This window comes from Protopterus annectens, chromosome 1.part1 (genome assembly GCF_019279795.1).
Source record: "Protopterus annectens isolate FY-2018-M chromosome 1.part1, PAN1.0, whole genome shotgun sequence".
NCBI classification, from domain to species: domain Eukaryota; kingdom Metazoa; phylum Chordata; order Ceratodontiformes; family Protopteridae; genus Protopterus; species Protopterus annectens.
In genome coordinates, this window is record NC_056726.1 from 1817525767 (window position 1) to 1817541064 (window position 15298).

Consider the following 15298-nt stretch of genomic DNA (forward strand, 5'->3'; position numbering starts at 1 on the left):
CAGGAATATATCCAGATAGCAGACCTGGATCTCGGCAAGACCACAGAAATTGTTCAACAGGAGGACAGCTTTCAAAAGTAAACCAATCCAAACCTCCCAAACTTCTTGCAACCTTAAATAAGGTACGATATATGAATATAGCCAAAAAGAAGTACAATTGTGTAAATCAGGATCACTACTGTGAATGTTTGGTTCACCAACTTGACTTCCAGAATATTTGGATGTCCTTGCATGGGGTTGCCCTCTCCCATGTCATAGACATCAGTAGGTTGCACAATATAAAAGTCATCACTGCCTGTGACATTTTTCATTCTTTTCTTTTTTGGGGGCCTAGGGAGGTAGCCATCATGTGTACTCATAATCCCAGAACATGGGCTGGGAAATCAGTCCTACCTTCAGGAGAATGATGAGACTCAGAGGGAGAGGGAAGGCATCTCCCAAAAGGGCAGAGAGCAATCTTCCCAAACCAACAAGCAAACAGAAACAGAGGGAATGGAGGAGGGAAGCTTTTACGGAAGCAGTGATCCTACTTGAACATCCACAGTTATGGAGAGTACGCTTACACAACTGAACTACAGTCAGGGTAAAAGACTGCTGATGTAGTATGAATCATAACATACTGGAAATATAGTAAAGCAGAAAAGGAGCTGACCACACACACGGGCTGGAGGAGTAAAAACATAGGCCATTCAGAACTGTAATGGGAACTCCTTCTTTAATCCTTTAAAGGATGACTAGTTTGCAGTGTCTACAAAAGGTATGTATGGCTACCCATATCCTGCCTCATGAATATTTTGTAGTGAAGCAATCCTACAAAAAAGTTGCTGTAGTATAAACTACCCTTGAGAAGTGCACAATTCTGCCCTAGTGAGATCTTACTCTGGTGATTATAAGAAAAGGCAATGCAGCCTGCCAACCATCTGGATAGGTTTTACTTAGAAAAATATCTTTTCTGCTTGGCATGAAGGACACAAAGAACTGGTTAGTCTGGCTAAAGTTTTTTGCTGTACCAAAGTATGCATATCAAAAAGATGAGGAATTCTTCTCACTCATTCTGCAGATTGGGAAAACACTGAAAGATAAATGGCATAACAGACTGCCACTTCAATATACTTTTGGCATAGACAATGGACTGACCTTAATGGACACTATGGCCTTATGGAAGACAAAAATAATTTACAGTACATAAGGGCATGCAATTCTAAAATCAAGCTAGCTAAGGTAACAGCTACCAGAAATAAGGTATTCTAGGAAAGGAAATTCAGAGCAGCTGAGCATACAAGTTAAAAGTGAGCAAGGGTCAGCTTTTCCAAAGGAAATTCAAGTCCAAAAAATGACGCAATGGCTCCACTGGTGACCTGCAGTGCTGCATCTCTTAAGAACTGCATTACTGATGATATGACTGCTAATGGTGGTTCTAGCTGCAAAGAGGTAGAAAGGGCATCAGGTGCAACTTAACATGTGTAAGAAAGGCCCCTCTCAAACAGGGTAGCCAGACAAACATTACAACTGTAACAAGAGACAGAATCTAGTTTACTTTCCCCAGTTTTTTTTTAGCATTACGCTCTGTAGCTTCTTTAAGGATACTCTGGCCCTCAGGAAAAAAATGACTTTCACTGATGATGAGAGAATGATTTCCACCAACAGATCACAGAATGAAATCCACAGAGAGAACAGTGTGTGACATCGGAAAAATAAACATTTTGCCAAATCATGTAAAGCACAGCTTTTTTTGCAGAAGCAAAGTGCAGCTGTAAAAAAATCAAGCAATCTGTCTCAAGTGGATTGCTGGTTATATATTTGATCAAATGGATCACTGCTGTATTGCTAAGGAAGGACTTCCAAGATGTTTGCACATTGAGTAATGGCTTAATTCTGGCTCCCCCAGTGTGAAAACAGAAAAGGCCAATGGATTTTGTGTTCCTGGGTACATTTCAGTAACCAGCTTGTAAGTGCACTGCCTGGATGCCAAGAAAAAAGAAATACAGAGGACCTGAAAAAAAATCAGCTACAAAAGGTGAAGAAAAAATACTGACTAGGAAAAGTACTGCAGCTGTTCAGCAAAAAGTAGTGCAAACTCCAGACATGTCTTCCAGTAACCTAAAGGAAAGAATAAGAAATACAAAGACCTGGTTAAAATAAAATAAACATTGATGGAGTATATTAACTCAAACAACAAAAGGCTGGAAAAAGCTTTAAACACATACTCAGATGAGGTAATGAAACTGCAAAAATCAGAGGTTGAAATGAAGCAAACCCTGGCTATGAGACTGCTCAAGAAGAAACAATTTAAAAAGTAACAGAATTAGAGGATACAGCACATAGGGAAAACCCAAGATGTTCAGCTTGCACTAGAGAAGCTGGAAGGAACAGACTATTAATTTTATGAAAGCATAACTAAGTAACTGATATTCCACAGCAGAAGTTAATTGAAAGGCACATTGTGTGCATGTTCTAAACCTGACTAAGAGAAAGCAAACTAGACCTTTAATAGTAAAGATGCAATCCTACCAGCAGAAGGAGTTGATTCTGATAAAACTATGGCAGAAGGACAAAGTACTAGGTGGGAAACAGCAGAGTGCTTGTAGAGAGTGATTACTCACTGTATACCAGGCAGAAGAGGAGGCGTACATTTATTTCACGACTCAGAGAATGTCAAGAAGCAGGCAAGAGATTCAAATGCTATACCCAGCTATCTTCAAAATATTCTTCCTTGGAGGGACAAAGTCATTCTCTGATGAAGTACATGCTAAAGAGGAAATACAAATGTCTGTCCAACAAAAAGTGAGCTGTGAAACAGCAGGTAAATTCTGCTTCTTCTTGTTCTGGTAATGAAGACCACAGAGACTGTGCCAGTGAAACCATTTCTGGTGTTTCAACAGAAAATGCTGGGGAGAAGGAAGGGACCGAGAGAGTTAATTAGAAGAACTGGGAGTACATTGGAAATGAAGCAGACACAGGATATGGAAAACGGAGATGGAATAAAACCAATAACTTGGAAATTGACATATGCAGGATTACAAAGCAGTAATTATATTTGTGAAATATAACAGAACAAGGAAATTTGGAAATATTGGACTTTTTGGACATGTGGGGGACTCTAAATATGCCGTACTTCATGTCATTAATGTTCTGAAAAATACCTGCAGAGGAGAAGGAGGAGAAAGTTAACTAAGTAGAACAGAGAATATTAACTGACAGATCAGTGTTCTACGGCCCAAGTTGAAAGTTTTAGATATTTTAGGTTTGGGTGTACAACAGTGCCTCACTGCCATGACAGAAGGTTGTATAAGACTGGGAAGACTCTTGAATCTCTTCCATTCAACATCTTGAGCAAGGAGAACCAGTGTAGCCATGGATACATGGTTCAACCAGAATCAAAGTTGACCCTATCTTGTATAGCCTTCTTCAGTACCTTGGTTATCAGAAGTTTTGCTAGGTAGACACACACTATTTTTTTTCAAGAGATAATTCATCCCCTTCTAGGATTGTCAGCACGGATATATACAGCAAAAGTTAATATTTGCAGTTTACACAGCGAGTCAAACAGTTCAACCTCCACATTTCTGTTCAACAGGAAGGAGTACAGACCTGCTTATATGTTCCACCAAAACATTTGTTCCCAGCAAAATGCAACAAACATTAAAGTTATGTACTCATCACAACTATGCCTCTGTGTTGTCCATTTTAATTCTTTCAAAACTGATGCATCTCGGATCCTTCCTCGGATCTGTCTTAGCCGGATTTACTAGACACTCTGATCCAACTCTCAAGCTTCTCCCTTTATCCACAATACACCAGTTACCATGTAATACTTCAGATGGAGTTTGCTGCCCCAAAACAAAATGAAGGAACTAGCCTCAGGCCATGAAAGAAGGAAGGCTGGTAGAAAGGACTGGGGCTCAACCATAGAACAGAGGTTCCCCAAAAACCATAAGGTCACTATAGGAAGAAAAGGGAAGGGGAAGATGGGAAGTTGAAATAAAATGAATGGACAACACAGATGCATAGTTATGGTGAGTACATAGCTAATATCTGATGTCAATTTCATTCATTCCTCAACTGATGGGACAGAATCCCCAGCTACATGAACCTTGGGTGGCTCTCATGGAAGGATATTCTGGAGTACTGCAGAATCCAAAGCAGCCCTGCTTCTGGAAGTCAAATCCAATTTGTAATCAGAAATAAATGTATGAGCATTGGACCAAGTGGTGGCTGCAAAATTATCATCAATCGAAGACCTAGACCAGAAAGTGGATGAAGTCTCCATGGTGGAGTCAGCTTTAGGACGGCATAGTAGGGTAAACCTCATTGACCATAAAACAAAGTTATACAGTCTGTCAATCATCTGGCTGAAGTAATTTTAGAAAATGGTTTGCCCAATATGCTGGGGTAGAATGAGACAAAATTGATTTATCTTTCAGAAATTTTTTGTTCTATGAAGATAAATGCAGAGCTGTCTATCTACACCCAAGAAATGAAGCATGTATTCATCTTTAATAGCGAAGTTCGTAAAGGAAACAGGCAAATTAATGACTTGGTTAATATTCCCCACCAAGGCTACTTTGGCCAAGAAGGACGTATTGGTTAATAAGGTAACACTGTCTTTGTGGAAGATCAAATAGAGAGAACCTGGAGTTTGGATACTCATCTCACAGATGTAATAGCTACTAGAAAAGCAGTTTCCAAGATACAAATTGTAGGCTGGATCTAACCGATGGCTCAAAAGGACTCTGAATTAAACTTTGCAGTAAAACCATTAAATCTCAGGGTGGGTAGGATCCTTCACTGGGGGCCTAAGCAAAAAGGTAGCTTTAAAAACCTTACACAATTTTGATGAAACTAAAGAGGAAGTATTTTCACCTGAATGAAAATTACATATTGCTGCCAATTGCACTTTGACAGTAGAGAAACTAACCCCTTCTTGAAAAACAGATGCTACAAACTCCAGGACAGCAGGTATAGGAGCAGTGAAGAGGTCTAATTCCCTCTGGAGAGCCCAAAACAGAGAATATTTTCCATTTACTCTTGTAGATCTTTCTGGTAGAGGCCTTCTGGGATGACAGCAATACCTGCTGGACCGGGGAACAAAGCCTAAGCTGTCTAACCATCAATGAAACTGGAGAAACCATGTGGTCAACTTGAGGCCTGCAATGTCGAGGTGAGCCAACCCCATAAGATGAAAGAGAAAGTCAGGACTGGAGTCCAGTATCCAAGGTGGATATCGAAGTTGAGCCCAAAGGAAAGGGAGCCACACTTGACAAGGCCAAAATAGGGGCTATGAGGATAACTGTGCTCTTCAACTGGAGTGCCTTCTGTAAGAATTTGGGAATTAGATCAGGGATAAGCTTAAAGGAGACCGGACGGCCAAAAGTGGACTACAGCATCTTTTTAGTGACTACTCTGGAAAGGGGAATCTACGCAAAGAACCTGCTGCATTTGTTTTGGGGAGAGGCAAACAGATCACAGCAAGGTTGATTCCCAATTAAGGAAAATCCTTTCTGCCACCAACTAATTGAGAGATCACTAGTGAAGCCATCAGAATGGACCTGCTGAATTTCTCCACTAGCACATTGCATGAGAAAGTGAACGGAGGAGATCACGCACTGCCATACTCTCGCTGCCTCTCGACAAAGGGGATAAGATCAGGCTACCCCATTTGTTGATGTACCAGACCACAGACATGCTATTGGTTTGAATCGCAATCTTCTGGAGAGGGATGATGTCCTGAAAGGCCTGCAATGCTAGGAGGGCCGCTCTCATCTCCAAGACATTTGTGTGTGAATTGGACTCTTCTGGGGACTACATGGCTTGGACTGTCCTTCCCAATTCATGCCCCCCCAACCCAATTGGGAGGCGTCTATGGTTACTGCTGCTACTTGGGGTGGAAAAACAAGAGGGTGGCCCTGAGAAACTTCATTGGATTGAATCCACCAATGCACGTGGTCTTTGCATACGCGAGTTTGACTGGTGAAGATAAGGGATGGCAAATAACTGACCACTGAACAGCTAGAGTCCATTGAAGAATATGCACACAAAAGTGAGCCATAGGAACCAAGGTTATGGTTGCTGCCATCAAACCTATGGTATGAAGAATCAACCTGGCTGCAGAAGGGTGCGAGATAACTTGTTTTATTCAACACCTGAAGGACTGTACTCTCTTCAGTGGAAGGGATGCTATCTGAATGAGTGTGTCCAAATGAGCACCTATGAATTTCAGGCTCTGTACAGGCTGAAAATGTAATTTGCAAAAGTTGACTGTGATGCCTAGGGAGTGATATAACTGTAGTTAGTCATCCCTGGATTTTTCAAGGAGATACCTTGTTGATGAAGTGAGGAGCCAGCCATCTAAGTATGGAAACATTCAGAATCCTAGCAGTCTATTTGGCAAACACATTGTGGGCTGTGGTGAGACCAAAGGGCAGGGCTTTGAATAGATAGTGACTAGCCCCTAGCTGAAAGCGCAGATATCTTTGGGAGTGTCTTTTCACCTTGATAGCATAGTACGTGTCTTGAAAATCGATAGAGCACATCCAAACATCCTTTTGCAGAAATGACATGATATACTGAACAGTGACAATTTGAGTTCTTTACAAAATTATTCAGTTTGCTGAGGTCCATTACTGGTCTCAGAGGTCTCCCCGTCTTCTTTGGCACCAAGATTCTTGAGTAAGTTCTGAATCCTTTCTTGTCTGGAGGGGACCTCCTGGATGAATCTTGTCTAGCAGCTTTCAAATTTCTAGAGCTGCTCCCTCTTTCTGACTGGGTGGAAGACTGGGAAGCCTTTTTCTTTGCTTGGGAGAATTTTAGAAAGTACTATGAAGTAACCTCTGTATATGATTTTTTGCACCCAAGTATCTTCTGTAACTGATGCTCAGGCATCAGGGCGCAGAGACAAACACCCCGAAAACCTCCAGAGATGAGCAGTCAGGCAACCCATTCAGAAACACTGAAAATGTTTATCTGAGAAGGTGTCTTGGAAACCCTGATTTTGTGGGCCTCCTTTGTCACAAAGGCAGAGTCTTCTATTAGAACTCCACCCTCTGCCTCTGGGAGAGGTATCCACTCGTGACTCTTGAAAAGAATCCTGGAACTTACAGAACCACATTTTTCTCCCTCCACACTGATCCCTACTAAAGGATCTCTGAGGGGTAGAATAATGGATCCTCATGGCAGACTAGGTCTTTCGATCCTGCCACTCCACTAAAGCATTTCTTAACAGTCGGGGCCAAACAAGGACACTCCATCAAAAGGGTCATTGTTGAATGAAGACTTAAAGGGCTCCAAAAAGTTGCAAAAGTATATCCAGGCATATCTCCTTGTAGTTATGCCTAAACTTGATACTCATGAGGTTCCCAACATGGGAAATTAACATCATGGATGGATTTGGAGCTGGAGTTAGGGGTGGGCTAGTTGTGAAGAATGCTTTTTGTGGTCCTCGACAGACATGGAACTACAAGGACAGTAGTAAAGGAAGTACACTTTCTGGCAAAAAATACACCCCAAAGTTCAACGAGAAGGCTCTGCATCTTTACACATATGACAGCAAAGTAGATCTGAGGTACTGTAGGGTAATTAGGGCATTAGTGGTAAAGGTAGGAGCTACAGAGTTGGATCAGACAGTCTAGTAAATGCAGCCAAGTTGGATTTGAAAATGGATCCAAGACCCATCAGTTCAGGAACGAATGAAAATTACATCAGATCCAGAGAGGTTTTCCTTTTAAGCTCCAGGCTAAAAAGGCCACTCTACACAGAAGATAAGAGGGAGTGGTTCATTGTTTGTTGAGATAATACATCACTACTATATCATCTTTAACAGGATTGAGGACTCCACATTGTAACACTCGTATGAAGACCAAAAGCACATAAATGATGGCCAGCATCTCTTTAGCACTGATGGGACTGGCTTTGTGCCTGATGTTTCAAGTGCCCTGTACTCTCAGGACACAAAAATCCATGCTGAAGGCAGTGGATTTACAGTTTGGACTCTCTTGGGTTTGAAAAATGGCATCCTGGATTGGCCTACAATTGTGGCACCAACCACTGGAATTCCATGCAGATGGGGGAGGGCAAGGTGAATTATCCTTTGCAAAGAGATTATTGTGCTGGTGCCACAGATTTCAGACAGACACGTATGCAATTTTACCAAAGGGATTATGAAAATCATTAACATTAAGGGCAAGTATTCTACACCCTTTGTGATGGCTCTTGCGGTCATGGAAGGTGGCATGGCAGTTTAGCAAAAGAAAGAAGTTAGCACCATTACTTTTTCCTGAAGAAGATATAACCTGCCCATCTCTCTGACAAAAAGGCCTGTGGAAAGCACTTAGACATTTAGTCTTGCTTCATAAACTAACAGCTGACAGACATTCCTAGCTTGGTGAAGTACTGGACAGCAGTTCATTTAGTCAAAGTCAAGTGAAAGTAAACTTTATTGTCATACAGATCAACACAGAGGAAAAAGTGTGCATCACTGCATGAAATTTCGATACTCAGGTTTGTACCATATGAATGACAATTTACAGAAGGAAGATAGATTAAAAATTAATAAAAAAAAATTAAATCAAAATAAATAAAAAAATAAGATACAAAAAAAATGTGAAGCACACATGTAAACACCCAGCACCAATATGTACCACAAACTTACAGTTCACAGTTTTCCTAGAGCAGATAAAGACGTATGAAGTGAGCTATTCAGAGAGTTTATGTAAACAATGACATATTGCACACAGTGTTTTACCCATGTAGCGCCTTAGGCTTTGGGTTTGTTATTCAACAGTCTGACAGCTTGGGGGAAGAAGATATTATGGAATCTGGATGTGCTGAAACTAATGCTTCTGTAATGCTTCCGTGTTGGCAACAGTATCAACTCTTCCTGGGACTTTATCTGAATTAAACTTTCATCCATCCTTAGAGTTATCTCTAGCTTGATGAAGCACTGTAAGTAGTTCAAAGATTTGGTTAATTCATCTTGGAACTCCTGGGACTGTACTCAAATTAGGCAATCATACAGGTAAAGATAAATGTAAATGCCTTGCACCCTGACATCAGCAAGTACTAGAGATAACCATTTGGGGGACAGTGGAAAGCCCAAAGGAGCAAGATGAGTGGAAATGTTCTGCCTCTACCACAAACAGGAGGAATTTTCTATGTTATCTGAATATAAGGATATACAGGTACATGTCCTTGTCCAACATAACAATGACGGCACCCGGAAGTACAGAAAAGACTGGAGGGTAAACATCCTGAAATTTTTTTTTAATGCCAGAAATTTTAACCTTCATAGCCACCAGAATGGGCCTCCTGGATCTGCTTTTCTGGGAGTAAGAAATGGGATAGTTCTGATGAAAGGACTTGTGACTGCTGCCACGGAAACGTGTTTTAAGATTGTTCTTGTCAAAGTTACATGAATGGTGGAATATGAGGTATTCCAATAAAGGGAGGAATGGCCATAAACTTAATTTATCTCATTCCTATGAGCCCCCTCATCCAAAAGTCTGATTGTCTTAAACCACTGAGATTTGTAAAGGTAGAGCCTTCCTCCTTAGCTGACTGGGGTGTAGGGCTGGGGATAATGGTGCACTCAGAACTGGGATGTGTGTCATCTGCACTTGTCAGTTGGACAGGGTATTTTGGATTTCTTGATGATGCAAGTATTTTATGGAAGGCTACAGTGGAAAATATTCAATTATATATCAAGTATATTAACAGCACTTTTGAATTTTTAAAAATTCACTTACATATATACACGTAAGGTTACCAACTATTTAGATTCATGTCTGTTTAAGGATAGTAATGATTTTAAATTCAAAAAATTGAGAAAACCAATCTTTTCAAACTCCTGTTTATATTACAGGAGTTGTCATCCATCAGGACAGAAAAGTTAATTTAGTAAGGGTAAATTAGTGAGGCTGGCAAAAATGATATTGGATGATACCTGACTGAGAAGGCACATCTTAGGTAATATGTTTTTATAAAAAGATTATCCAGCAAGTATGACAAAGATTGACAAGAGGTTTCCTGACACAAAATTGGTACATTTAAACCAGTTTTAGGGACAACGGAGCAAAATGAACAGAATGAAACTACTAAAATTGACAGACCTAATTATTGAAAGAGCTATGGTCCTACAATTTAATAGTAATTCAAGAGAGGTTAGAAACATCATGGAAAAATACTGGACTACTTTAAGGCACACCCGAATATTAAAAAATATTTGGACACCATCCAATATTTGTATGCAAAAGGGGTATGAAAAGAAATTAAGTTTGAAAACAAAAAGTAAGTAGAAGAGAATAAAAAGATTAATTTACTGGGTACTAGGAAGTGTGAGACTTGTAATTACTGCTGCCATACTCTTGACGATAACAGGGTTTCAAGTTTTATACAAGGACAGACCACTAACCTTATAAGGGCTAATTTTGCTACACCTGGGGTGGTTTACATATAGCCATTTGCCAGGATTGTCAGTCTTATAATGTAGACAAAACTGAAAACTCATTGAGAAGGTGGCTATACAAGCATCTTTACATTACGAAAGCAAATAACACTGCGTCGTACAGATATACACTTAAGTATACAGGGAAAATGAACATTAAATACAAGTATTTAGTGTTAGAAAGGGTCTTGAAAGACCGAGAAGGGGATGGCAATGTGAAATTCTATAAGAATTTCAAGAACTTTTATGGCAACTTAGGTTGAATGCCACAGTAATTCCCAATGTTAATGACCGTTGTTGTTGTGTCTTTCGGCTTTTCCCGGTGTATTGACTTAAACGTTATGCAAAACAAAATTACAAACGGAATATGATCGATATTTTTTTAAGTAAAATATTTATTTGTTTGCAGTTTATTAACTGGGAAAGTCCACTGGACCATACTGAACCAGTTTTCAGTGGAGGCCTGGGGAGAAAAGTTCCACAGTAATATAGAAGTTGCACAGTACAAAGACAGCAGAATCTTAAAGTACAGTTATACAATTACAATGTTGAGTGTTTATGCAACAAGTATATAAACTGAAAAGCACATGAAAGTAATATACATTGGCAATTTACAAAAGTTTTAGAAATTAGTCATTTATAAACATAATAATCCCAAGGTAAAGCGAAACCAACGATGAACACAACACAGACAGCGCAGAGGATCCACAGCTTGTACAGGAAAGAACAAAAGTTTATTGTAAACACTCCAAAAACCAGGGTTCAGCGCTTTCATCTGCGTATACAGACTTCATCAGAACCCCGAACAACAGTTAGTTTTGCATTTAAAAAACTTTTTTGGTGCCAAAAATAACTGAAACATTTACAGCAACACATCCTATAAAAGTCACTAGATAACAGTCATGTGAATTGTAAATAAAAATTTCAAACACGACATACCCAACAACTAATAAAGAGATATCCATTCTAAAAAAAGTACAGTTTTGTACCCACCATAAATGTAGATGTTCGAGTGCTAATACAGCTGCAGTAATCACAGTTGGGTTCTCTGCCGTCAGACGGGTCCTCGGTCGGCCGAATTCCAAAGTCTTGGTTCGGCGTCGGTTGTCGTCGCTTTCTTCCCTGACGTCAGTGCGACAGGGGTATATAAGACACAGCCGACGCCATATTCTTCAGTCTTTCTTGCCCCAGATGTCAGGTGCCCCCAGAAGGAAGGCAATACATAAATTTTATATATATATATATATATATATATATATATATATATATATATATATATATATATATACATATTCAAGCAATGCAATGTAATCAAAAAACAGTAGTTGCAAGCAAATACACCATAGAAGGATAACCCCAAATTAGGTTGCAAGAGGAGGTGTTAGCCACTAGTCCTTTACCAAGAGGGGAAGGAGGGAGGGAAACCTGTACTGCAGCTGTATTAGCACTCGAACATCTACATTTATGGTAGGTACAAAACTGTACTATGTTCATCGTGCATACAGCTGCAGTAATCACAGATGGGTAGAATCCCAAAGCTACGCACAGGGTGGTAGGCACTAGGTGGAACTGGGATGAGCCAGAATGCCCTGCAACACAGCAGTGGCAAAGCCTGCTCTAGTTTTGGAATATAAAGGCAGGTGGTAGTGTTTTGTGAAGGTATGCACAGAACTCCAAGTGGCAGCCTATCCATTTTGAAATTGTCTGTTTGGTAACTGGCTTTCCTTGAGCTCCTACAGCATAGGACACAAAAAGTTGTTCTGATTTTCTGAAAGGCTTTGTTCTGTCCAAATAGTAACGTAGCTGTCTATGGATGTCTAAGGAGTGTAGCAGCCTTTCCCCTTTGTTTTGAGGATTAGGGTAAAAGGTAGGTAAGTGTATGGCTTGATTTAAAGCTACCCTGGATACTACTTTAGGCATAAATGATGGATTGGTTCGAAGGGAAACCCTGTCCTGATGATGAGAAAGGGCTGCACAGCCATGAGGACTTGTAGTTCCGAGACCCTACAAGCTGAGGTAATGGCCAGAAGGAAAGCTGTTTTCCAGGACAAATATTGCAAATCTGTTGAGGCAGTTGGTTCAAAAGGAGGCAATGTTAACTTTTCTAAAATGTAATTAAGATCCCAGGCTGGTACTGGTTGTTTCCTTGGTGGTCTTATATTCTTAGCCCCTCTGAGGAACGAACTGTCTTAAGAGAGGGTGAGAGAATAAGGGTGGATCAGTGTTGAATTCTGCAGAAATGGCTGAGGCATGGATTTTTATGGAGGAAAATGAAAGTCCACTGTTCAGCAACTCAGCTAGATACTGTAGTACCTGAGGCAAATTCAGTTTTCTAGGGTCCTGGCCTTTTTTCTCATTCCAAGAGCAAAACCGTTTCCATTTTGCGGAGAAAGCCTTTCTAGTAGATGGCCTTCTGGCCTCCAAAATGATATCCTGCACCTCTTTGGGGAGTAGGGTCTGATGAGGTGTTAAGGAATTTTCCATGCAGCTAGACTGAGTGTTTTCAGCTGGCTGTGAAGAGTTTTGTAGCTGTGCTGAGTCAACAGAAGAGGCATTAGAGGTAGGGGCCAGGGAGGAGTATGTGTTAGGCTCCTCAGGGGTGGATACCAGTGTTGCCTCGGCCAGTCTGGAGCAATCAGTATCATCTTCAGTCTGTCTGCTCTTGCTTTCAAGAGCACCTTGGGCAGAAGAGGCAGAGGTGGGAAAGCGTAAACTGTCCATGCTGTCCAACTGAATGAAAGGGCGTCCACTCTCCAGGCCTTTGAATGAAAGGTTCTTGAACAAAACTTTTCCAATTGATGATTCCTGTGGGAGGCGAAGAGATCTATGTCTGGCCTCCCCCCACGCTTGAATTATTTTTGTAAACACTTGAGGATGCAACTTCCATTCGTGTGGATCTGTCATATTTCTGCTTAGATTGTCTGCCAGCATGTTTTCCAAACCTGGCAAGTACTGTGCTTGAAGTTCGATTTGCCATTCCAGAGCCAAGTTCCAAAGTGTCATGGCTAGTCTGCACAGGGGGTATGAATGTGTTCCTCCTTGTTTATGTACCACATTACTGTGGTGTTGTCTGTTCTTATCAATAATTGTCCTGGATGCAGGAGGTCCTTGAAAGCTGTAATTGCATTTATCACTGCTAGCATTTCTTTTTGATTGATGTGAAGGTGCTTTTCTTTTTGGGACCATTTGCCCTGAATGCACCTGTCTGTCATGTGTGCCCCCCAGGTGTAATCTGAGGCGTCTGTTGTGATGACTTGATTTGCTTGAGGCTTGCAGAATGGGAGACCTGTGTTTGTTTGACATGCTTGGGCCCACCATAGAAATTCCTTTTGCAAACATGGAATTATTGGTATCAGTTTCCAAATTGTGGCTGTGTTGAGACCATAGGTTTTTTAGGTACCATTGAAGTTTCCTCATATGCAGCTTTGCACATGGGATTAAAAGAATGCAAGATGCCATGAAGCCCAGAGCCTGAAGGATTTTCCTTGCAGTAAGCCTGGTACAATTTGCTAGCATTTTGAAGTACTGAGTTAGTTGCCCCTGTTTTTCTGGCGTAAGATAGGCCATCTGGGTGTTTGTGTCCAAGTTGGCACCCAGGAAAATTATTTTCTGAGATGGTGTTAGTCTGGATTTCTCTTTGTTGATTGTGTATCCCAGAGAGTTCAGTAACCGTGTTGCATAAGCCAGATGATCCAGAAGTATGTGCTTGCTGTCCGCTTGGATCAGGCAGTCGTCCAAATAAGGGTAAATTTGTATCCCTTGAAGTCTGCAGTAGGCAATTACTGATGCCAGGCGTTTCGTGAATACTCTGGGCGCAGTAGATAAGCCAAAGGGCAATGCAGAGAATTGATAGTGGATTGAACCTGCAAGAAATCTGAGCTATCTTCTGCAGCTTTGTCTGATTGGGACGTGCAGGTATGCCTCCTTGAGGTCCAATGTTACCAGCCAAAACTCCTTGCCCAGCATGGGAAGAAGCTGCTGTAATGTGAGCATCTTGAATTTTGGTACGAGTAAGAATGTGTTTAGGATGGATAAGTCCAAAATGGGTCTCCAGTCGGTTCCTTTCCTTGGTACCAGAAATAGCCTGGAATAAAAACCTTGGCCTTGTTCGTGAGTAGGTACCTCTTGAATAGCTTTCATGTCTATGAGCTTTGAAATTTGTAATTGTGCCTCTGCCCTTTGATTGTGTGGCAGGTTTGGCATGCCTCTCATTTTTGGTAGAGTGTGAAAATGAAATCTGTAGCCTCTGTCTATAATGTCCAGGATCCATTTGTCTGTTGTGACAATATGCCAATTTCTTGTAAATAATGCCAGCTTTCCTCCCAAAGGTGCTGCCAGCTGAGACTTGCTTGGCGTGGAAAGGAGGAAGTCATTGGGTTTGTTTCCTATATTGGTGTGCACTGTCTTCGCCACCTCTTGGTGCTGGAGTTTGCCATTGCCTGCCTCTATATGATCCTTGTGATTGTCCTCTGCCCCTTGAGCACCTGTATCTACCTCTTTGGGGCTTGTCCGTGGCTGGAAAGGACCATTTTTTTAGAAGGCCAATTTCTGCTAAAACGTGGTGGTTGAACCTGTAGAAAAGCTTTGACAGACTGCATAGATTTGGCTTTTTCTTCCATTTTCCGTAGTATCTCCTCAGCATTAGTACCAAATAGCACATCCTTTTGTAAAGGAGCATCTAATAGTTTAGCTTTCACATGATCAGGCAAGATTTGTTCCCTAAGCCATGCATGTCTATGGATAACTGATCCTGTAACCGCAGCTCTACTGGAGGCCTCTAGGGCATCATAGCCACATTGTAAGGTGCGTTTACCCACTTGTTCTGCACTATGCATCATATCCTGCAACTCCTTCAAATCT

General features: G+C 41.0%; 1 protein-coding gene across 1 annotated transcript in view; it reads right to left on the reverse strand.

Moving 5' to 3' along the window:
• PPT1 (palmitoyl-protein thioesterase 1) overlaps window positions 1-15298 on the reverse strand; it is a 602088-nt gene that overhangs the window by 153568 nt on the left and 433222 nt on the right. The window lies entirely within an intron of this gene.